Below are 9,769 nucleotides of genomic sequence, written 5' to 3'. Positions count from 1 at the left end.
GGGCCCGTGAGCCATGGCCGCTGAGCCTGCGCGTCCGGAGCCTGTGCTCCGCAACGGGAGAGGCCACAACAGTGAGAGGCCTGCGTACCACCCAAAAAAAAAAAAAAAAAAAAGGGAAGTTGAATAAAGATGGTTAGACTGAGCAAATACCTCGTCTTACCTTCCTCCCCAAGTTCAAAACAATGACAGTAAAGAAAATGAAATCTAATGGCATTGCAAAACCAAAGTCAATGCTTTTTGAGGAATTTTTGAGATATGGAAACGGGATCTAATATAGAAGACCAGAGGAGAGCATAGCTTTACAGAAATGGAGGACTGCAGGGGAGCCCCAGACTGGTAGAGGGTCTTGGAAAACTCGGGCAGATTCCTTGGGGAGGCTGTACTTGACACAGCTGGATCGTTTGGCCTCTCCCCACTTGGCCAGGGCAGCAGGCAGCAACAGCAGCTGTTCTCAGGCCAAAGCACCAAATATGGGCGTTGGGCTAGAGAAGACCATGAAACCTTTATTAGCCACGTGGGATGGAGGGCCCTCATGCACACAGCAGGCTGCTGACCTCGCTCACACGGCGTGCGTTCCAGCGTTCCCCAGTCAGCAGAGGCAGGCCACCCAGAACCAGACCAGCACCCACAGGAAGGAACAGAGCTCCCACATGACAAAGATGAAGAGACAGTCAACTCCTACAAATTTGAGGAAAAACATTCTAAACAATACAACAAATCCAGTGCCCTTCGATTTGAGGACGTGCCATTCCAAAAATTCTCTGGAGATCTAAAATGTGTTCCTCAGACGGACCCTGGCACCACAGAAGCATTCAATAAAAGTTTTTGGAGTCAATGAATGAATCATAAAAATAAACTAAGCAGACGAGTTAAATAGAAGAATGAATTCAGACAAAGGATGAAGGAATGAGGCAGAGCGTTGAGTCGGGGTCCTTTCCAGAACACAATGCAGAAATCAGTAGAGGCAGAGTAGGAGAGAAATATCAAGACGTGGAGGAGAGATTCAAAGTTTTAACATTCATCTGAGAGAAGTTTCTTAAGAGTAGGGAAGAAACAAATAATGCAAGTAATTAGCTCAAGAGTAATAATTTATGTGCTTTCTTAGGTACCAAGTTGATCCATTTAAATAGGACAATAAGGCAAACTTAGATGACCGAGGACAGACAAAATAGCAATAACTCAACTGTCTGGCTCATCGATCCGCAGGGAAATAACTGGCTCAATGAGATGAATTTTCTTCCTAAGCCAACACTTAAATGCCAACATTTTTTATAGATAGGACATTTATGACGCGGCTTAATAAATGAGCTCTCTTACAGACCTGCCTCCAAATAGCTTTTGGCTGTTCACCAAAATTTAAAAGTATCCTTAAGGACTTTTTTTTTGCCGGGGGCGGGGGGGTGGGGGCAGGTCACAGTAGGATATTGAAAAGCATACAGACTTCGTTTCAAAATGTGGTAAACACGCACATTTAATCCTCAGAAAAGTCCTGTGAAGTAGGTAGTGTCCTTGTAAGGATGAGGAAATGGAAACACTAAGTAGTTAAGTAATCTGTCAAAGGATTACACACCTAATGTGTGGTGGAACTGACCGAACCCAGGCAGTCTGGCTCAACCTTACCACCACCCGGTCGATATGTGAAGCATCTGGAAGTGACTGACGTGACTCTGACTTAGTAGGCTTTACACTTGGGGGAGGGGTGCATTTTATAGCGATAGCATTAGGACTTATTTTTAAGCACCTCACCAAGATGGTGAGATGGCCAAATTGGGCTCAGCCCTATATTTTTGGGAGCAGTGTAAATTGCTAACAACCTTTTTAGAAAGTAATATTGCAGTTATGTATCAAGGATCATTAAAATGTTCTTAATCTTCAACCCAAGCTCATACTGTGGCATCTTCTTATCCCCCATGTTTCAAGTCGCAGAGACCCAAATTAAAACAAAAACCCACAACAGAACAATGGTATATAACACTGAAATTGGGAAAATCTCATATGCTTATATACCCCATGCTTATAATACCTTCTGTATTCTTTGAAATGCCTTTATTGCTGTGTACTCAATGATTCTCAAATCTTAATCCACTTGATTTAATTGTAAACCAGTATCACTGGAATTAGTCAAGATAGTCAATAAACGCTTCCAAAAAAGGAAAGGAGGGAGGAAGGAGTGTATATGAGATTCCTGAAATGAATTTTCTTATCATCAACAAATTGAATATGAAGCTAGAGAAATGACGATGTAGCAACATACAGAACAAATCACTGTTGAACAGCCTAACATGCTAGAACACATCTAAGCACGGACAGCAAAGAAAACAAAATGGCAAGGTGAAAGGCTGAAGAACTCCTTGTGCAAGCCAGGGAGTGAAAGAAAAACATACCTTTAGTTCCAAGAACATTTCCACATCAGTGGAGTTAGAACACACTTAGGAATTACCAGACTTAGGAATTACCTCTCGTACTCAAATGTCCAAGCCCAAGACACGATGTTAAGTGGCAAGTAAAAACAGATGTGCAATAACCAGGCGGGTCTCTTGGTGCGGAGCGGTGGCCTTCGATCGAGCTCCTCTTAAGTACCAGACCCCATACTAGGCACAGACATACATGTATGGTGCTGCTGAAAGTCTCATGCAAACCTGACTTTTGTTCTTTTGTTAAGTGATCTAGGTTCTTCCCTGGCACCCCAATTTTTAAATAACTTCCCTGTTCTCTCTCAGCATGAAATAATAGTTGAATTTATTCAGTGTTTTGGATTTGGTATTTCATTGTAAATGTATTAAACTATGCCATAGACGCAGCACATACATATATACACGCATACATATCTCCAAATATACATTTTTCTTTTTCTCTTCTTCTTTACCATTACATGTATGTTAGCCCATTTGATATTCTTTCATAGCTCTCTGATGCTCTATTTTCCCTTTCTTTGCTCTCTGTGTTTCAGTTTAGATAATTTTTCTTTGATCTATCTTGGAGCGTGGGCATTGGTTTGTGTTGAGGGGTTCACTAAATTACTCCATGATACTGCTGCCTGGGCATCAATTTGTGCGGCCAAGTGCCCAGTGGGGGCCTTGAACTGACACTAGCCCTCCCACGGGTGTGTGCCCTCCATGGCAGCCTCAGAGTCACAAGTTCCTGATGTGACTTCTCCAACACCCCTGCTGATAAACAGTCTCTCCTGCCTCCTAGCTTTATCCACTTGTGCATAAGAGCCCCCTGGAGCTTACTTAAACCCTGCTCTTTATGGTTTGAATTAACCGATCCAGCCTTAACCCGGGACCCGCAGAGCACTGCGCCTGTGGACCCTAATAAAGCCAGGCGCCCCAGGCCCTGCTGCCCTCACTCTGCCTGCACCCTGCCTTTACCTCTCCATGTGGCCCCTCGAGGCTGCCATGGACCTCCGCCAGGACCTCTGAGTAATAATAACCTTCTCTATGTCACTTTCCCTTTCAGTCTTTGTTAAACTGTGGCTCCTCTGACTCAGTACCAAGGTTCCACTTAACAAATGTTAATTTAACAAAATCACAACAGTTTGCCTGAGGTTTTTTCTTTATGTTGGTGTTTTATACTCCGTTTTATGCTTTTCCTGCTGCCTGTCCCTTACGGCAGTTTATAATTTTTCAGTGCTTACTTACCTGGTAAATAAGGGGGTTTCTCTCTTATCATGGGCGCCCCTCAGTTGGAGACACTCCACTCCAGCATGAACTTGGAAGATGGCTCTGCCGGTTTTGTATGTAAAGAATAGGTTCCTACTGTATGAAGCCACTCGGTTTGTGCTACACCGCAAACTCAGGACCTAATACAGCATTCAATTCAGGCTGACAACAAGGATTATGATGCAAAGGCCATGTGGACGTGGGTCTGAAAGAAAACTTCCTTTTTCAGATATAATTGATTCTAGTAACTGGAGTTGGGAGATTTGTAGGTAAAATTGACAATAATGAAGAAAGGTAGGGAATGAAAGACAAATCAACAGATGAGACTCAAAATAATTATGCCTTGACTCCAGAAACATCTATTCACAAACCCATTCAGACTAGCTGTCAAATATGAGACATTGTAGACAAGAAAATCATCCTCCCGATGTGGTGAAAAGGGAACCCTCCTGCACTGTTGGTGGGAATGTAAGTTGATGCAGCCACTATGGAGAACAGTATGGAGGTTCCTTAAAAAACCAAAAATAGAACTACCATATGACCCAGCAATTCCACTCCTGGGTGTATATCCAGACAAAACTCTAATCCCAAAAGATACATGCACCCCTATGTTCTTAGCAGCACTATTCACAATAGCCAAGACATGGAAACAACCTAAATGTCCATCGACAGATGAATGGATAAAGAAGATGTGGTACATATATACAATGGAATACTACTCAGGCACAAAAAAGAATGAAATAATGCCATTTGCAGTAACATGAATGAAACTAGAAATTATCATACTAAGTGAAGTAAGTCAGAAAGAAAAAGACCATATGATATCACTTATGTAGAATCTAAAATATCACACAAACGAACCTATCTATGAAACAGAATCTTGGACATAGAGAACAGACTGGTGGTTGGGTTGCCAAAGGGAAGGGGGTTGGGGGAGGGATGGAGTGGGAAGTTGGGGTTAGCAGATGTAAGCTTTTATATATAGCACGGATAAACAACAAGGCCCTACCGTGTAGCACAGAGAACTATACTCAATGTCCTATGATAAACCATAATGGAAAAGAATATAAAAATACAATGTCTATATATGTATAACTGAATCACTTTGCTGTACAGCAGAAATTAACACAACACTGTAAATCAACTATACTTCAATAAAAATTTTTTTTAATCATCCTCCCATCCCAAGTCAACATATCTGAATGATTCTAGCACATCATATGTATACTAGTTCCTCAATAAATACCTCTAGAATGACTGCCTATCTGGATATAAATATGAACAAGTGATTTCATGTTACTACTAAGTTGGTGTGATTTTCAAAACAGAGATCAATGGGGTCTCTGGGGAAACAGAAATTTCATGAAGTCGAGTTACTTTCATTCTTAATTTTACAGTCTTATGCTACTTCTGTACCATATTGTTGACAATATATGAAGGTTAAGAATGTCACATGGTTAGAAAATCTAGATCTAAGTGAGACAGCACTGTTTTATTGTTGTTGGGCAAGGAATAGCAACTTTATTTGGAAAGCCAGAAGGCTGAGAAGACAGCAGACTAGCATCCCAAAGAACCACCTTCCCGGAGGTAGAACTCAGGCTTCTTTTATACTAAAAGAGGAGGGGGTAAAGTCCTGGGTCCCGTCACACTTCGAAGGAGATGTGTTAATTTCTTCCTTCCTGCACCCGTTCACAGGATGTGTCAGGATGTTTCCTGTGAGCAAGAGCCTACTTTGTGCCAGGTGCTCTCACAGCGACAAGGGACTTTGTAGAATAATATAAGTAAGGTCTGTGCCCTCAATAAGCTTCAAACACTAGACTGGGGGGGAGAGGCTAAATAGTCCAGAGTGGCCATAGGGCAGGTCAAAGGGGACTGATCCGGCACACAGTCCATCACAACCAGCTCTCAGGCAAGGCTCACATCCCAGGGTCTGAGGATACTGAGCGGTCTTCTCTGAAGACCTGGGCTTCCTTTGAAGGAAGGAGGGAGATTTGCAGGCTTCCTGGATCCTACACTAGTCCTTGAAGCCTCTGGCCAGGACAGACACACCCATGGCTCCCTGAAGGTGGTGCACACGCGGCCCCCGTGAGACCGCGGCAGAGGGCGTGCCGCCCCGAGTCCAGATCCGTGCGGCTCTTGGGTGCCCAGCAGAGACCAACGGGGTTAGGGGACAGCCGCCGCCACCTGCTGGCCCAGTACAGACCTACTGGGGCCATCGCACCTTCCACCAAGGCCGCGGGGAAGCTGGATGGGGCTAGGACGAGGAGGCTCACCAGCCCTCCCCACGCCAGGCGTGGTCCCGGTGGGGTCTGCAGCTGAACTCCACTCGTGGCAGTGGTCCAGCGTCCACTGCTAGACGCGCCAGAAGTCCTCCCAGATGGGGAAGAGGCCGGTTCTCCGCACCACCTGCCGGCTGAAGCTGGGGAGGCCTCTGAAGCCAGCAGTCCTTAGCTTCTGTTTCTGAAAGTTGCCTTTGGGTCCATAGTCCTGCCTGCTCCGTCCAGGCTGTGAGAGCTACCAGGGCTCATGGTCCAGCAGCTGCGCCATCTCAGCCTCCTTCCCCCTGGTCACGAGGTCCTCTAGCAACGTTGCACTGGGAAGCGGCTGGCTCAGTCTTAAAAGGCAGACTCCTTGGCCCCCACGGCCCAGCCAGCGTCTGAGCAGTAGATGAGAGGTTGTGCTTCGTGTGGGTAGTGGTGCCAGGGCGGGGCCGCCTCCCTGCTGCTGCTGGACCAGACAGGTCCGGACGCCCTTGCACAGCATTCCTGAAGGCCCTTCAGGGCCGCCACCACAGCAGCCAGGACGACACCGTGAGGGCACCGCTGCAGACAGGAAGGAGTAAGTACAAAACCCTAAGGGGAGAATGAGATTGGTGTGTGCAGGTATGAGAAAGGAGGCCAATGAGGCCAGAGCTTAGGGATTAAAGAGAACAGCAGAAGCGAAGAACAGAGAATTAGGCAGGGACCCGATTATGTAACATTTTATAGCCCACAGTAAGGACTTTGGATTTTCTTTGAGTTGGTTTAGGAAGCTGTTGGAGAGTTTAAAGCAAGGGAGGCATATGCTCCCAGTGGCTCCCTGCTGTGTGGAGAATGAGAGCGTGTACTATTTTCACAGTTAGATCTTTGGTTCCAACAATACTTATTAGCATCTACCATGTGCCCAGAACCGTTACAGGTATTTGGAATACTTGTATCGACTCCTTTTAAACTTACGGTTTGGTAGGAAAGACAGATACGTCTGCAAATGTGTTATGTGCATGATCCGTGTTCCAGGGTAGGCTGTGCTGACTGGGGAGTACGTGGCCACCGTGAAGTAAACGAAGAATGAAAACTAAATGGAGAATTGATATAGACCAGGATTGGACCGGCAAAAAAAATGGGTGTGAGCAGTGGTCCAGGTAGAGTGATCAACGTGGGATCAGAGAACCACAGGGAATTTTGTATTGCTTACGGTGTGGCCAGAAGGAAAGTGGGTGAGGGGAGAAGGAGGTCTAGATGAGGCTGAGGTGGTAGGTGGGTGTCAAATCACAAAGGCACGAGAAAGAGCTAGGACTTTATCCAATGGAAAGCATCCCTTATCAAACACTCATTTCAACTAGATATTTTCATACATGACAGATCACAAAAGGCTGCCTCACTTTAGACCTAACCAATGTTATTCCTGCACTCAAAAGTTTATAACAAAATATCCATGGCCAGAAAAATAAATTCATAGTCTGATATCAAAATAGCTTTAATTAGCAGATGAAATCAATCAATATGCTATTTGTTGAACTTTTACTATGTATATAACATATAAATACTAAAATCTTATGCCTGCTGATTTTAAAACTCTGGGTGGTTCATAGGTATTAGGAAATAATTATTTATGTATTTTAGACTTTTAAATTCAAAGTATGATGCACATATAGAAAAGTGTACAGGATCCTGGACAAGATGGTGGAGTAGAAGGACTTGAGCTCACCTCCTCTCACGAAAACACCAAAATCACAACTAACTGCTGAACACCCATCGATAAAAAAGACTGGAACCTACCAAAAAAGATATTTCACATCCAAAGACAAAGAAGAAGCCACAACGAAATGGTAGGATCAGCACTTTCACAATATAAACAAATCCCATACCCACCAGGTGGGCGACCCCCAAACTGGAAAATAATTATATTGCAGAAGTTCTCCGACAGGAGTGAGAGTTCTGTGCCGAACGTCAGGCTGCCCAGCCTGGGGGTCTGGCATTGGGAGAAGGAGCCCCCAGAGCACTCGACTTTGAAGGCCGGCGAGGCTTGAATGCAGGAGCGCCACGGGACTGGGGGACAGATTCCACCCTTGGAGGGCACACACAGGGTTCCACATGCACTGGGACCCAGCACAAAGCAGTGACTCCACAGAAGCCTGGGCTAGATATACATGCGGGTCTGGGAGATTCTCCTGGGGAGGTGAGGGTTCGCTATGGCTCACTGTGGAGGCAAGGACACTGGTGGTACAGGCCCTAGGGAACACTGATCAGTGTGAGGTCTCCCAGAGGTCACCATTTTGGCACCGAGACCTGGCCTCGCCCAACAGCCTGCAGACGCCAGTGCTGGGACACCTCAGGCCAAACAACCAGCAGGCGTAGGGAGAGAAAACAGCCCCACCCATCAGCAGACAGGCTGCCTATAGTCTTCCTGAGCTCACAGCCACCTCTAAACACACGCCTTGACTTGGTCCTGCTCACCAGAGGGACAGGCCCAGCTCCACCCACCAGTGGGCAGGCACCAGTCCCTTTCACTAGGAAGCCTGCACAAGGCCCTGGACCAAACTCACCCACAAGGGGGCAGACACCAGAAGCAAGAGGAAGTAAGATCCTGCACCCTGTGAAAAGGAGACCACAAACATGGAAAATTAGACAAAAGGAGACAGCAGAAAAGTATCTGCTGTCTTGTTCCAGATGAAGGATCAAGATAAAAACCCAGAAGAACAACTAAATGAAGTGAAGATAGGCAATCTACCTGAAAAAGAATTCAGAGTAATGACAGTAAAGAGAATCCAAGATCTCAGAAAAAGAATGGAGGCACAGACAGAGAAGATACAAGAAATGTTTAACGTGGGAGGAGTCAAGATGGTGGAAAAGGAGGACATGGAGTTCACCTCTCCCCACAAGTACATCAAGAATACATCTACAGGGCTTCCCTGGTGGCGCAGTGGTTGGGGGTCCGCCTGCCGATGCAGGGAACACGGGTTCGCGCCTCGGTCTGGGAAGATCCCACATGCCGTGAGCGGCTGGGCCCGTGAGCCATGGCCGCTGAGCCTGCGCGTCCGGAGCCTGTGCTCCGCAACGGGAGAGGCCACAACAGTGAGAGGCCCACGTACCGCCAAAAAAAAAAAAAAAAAAAAGAATACATCTACAAATGGAACAATTCTCACAGACCACCTGCTGAACACTAGCAGAAGACCTTGGGAACCTAAAAGGACAAGAAAAATCCCCACACAACCAGGTAGCGTGGAACAGGACCTGCACCCCTGGTGGGGAGCTGAAGAACAGATGAGATTCCACACCCGGGGAAAGCCTCCCTCACCAGCAGAGATCAGCTGGGACAGACAGCTGGGACACAATACAAGCAAACCGAATCCAACAATACATTAAAAGGATCATACACCATGATCAAGTGGGATTTGTCCCAGGGATGCAAGGATTCTTCAATATCCACAAATCAATCAGTGTGATATACCACATCAACAAAAGACAAAAACCACATGATCATCTCAAAAGATGCAGAAAAAGCTTCTGACAAAATTCAACGACCACTTATGATAAAAACTCTCCAGAAAGTGGGCATAGAGGGAACCTACCTCAACATAATAAGGGCCATATATGACAAACCCACATCAAACATCATTCTCATTTGTGAAAAACTGAAAGCATTTCCTCTAAGATCAGGAACGAGACAAGGATGTCCACTCTCACCACTTTTATGCAACATAGTTTTGGAAGTCCTAGCCATGGCAATCAGAGAAGAAAAAGAAAAAAAAGGAATCCAAATTGGAAAAGAAGAAGTAAAACTGTCACTGTTTGCAGGTCACATGATACTATACATAGAAAATCCTGAAGATGCTACCAGAAAACTAC

General features: G+C 45.6%; 1 pseudogene; it reads right to left on the bottom strand.

Annotated features, from left to right (window-relative positions):
• Positions 1-5,825: 5,825 nt before the first annotated feature.
• LOC129391683 (alpha-ketoglutarate-dependent dioxygenase alkB homolog 4-like) lies at positions 5,826-6,472 on the bottom strand (annotated as a pseudogene).
• Between the last annotated feature and the right edge of the window lie 3,297 nt (positions 6,473-9,769).

This window comes from Physeter macrocephalus, chromosome 20, assembly GCF_002837175.3.
Source record: "Physeter macrocephalus isolate SW-GA chromosome 20, ASM283717v5, whole genome shotgun sequence".
NCBI lineage: Eukaryota > Metazoa > Chordata > Mammalia > Artiodactyla > Physeteridae > Physeter > Physeter macrocephalus.
The sequence above is the reverse complement of the archived record's forward strand: the minus strand, read 5'-3'. Positions and strand labels throughout refer to the sequence as shown.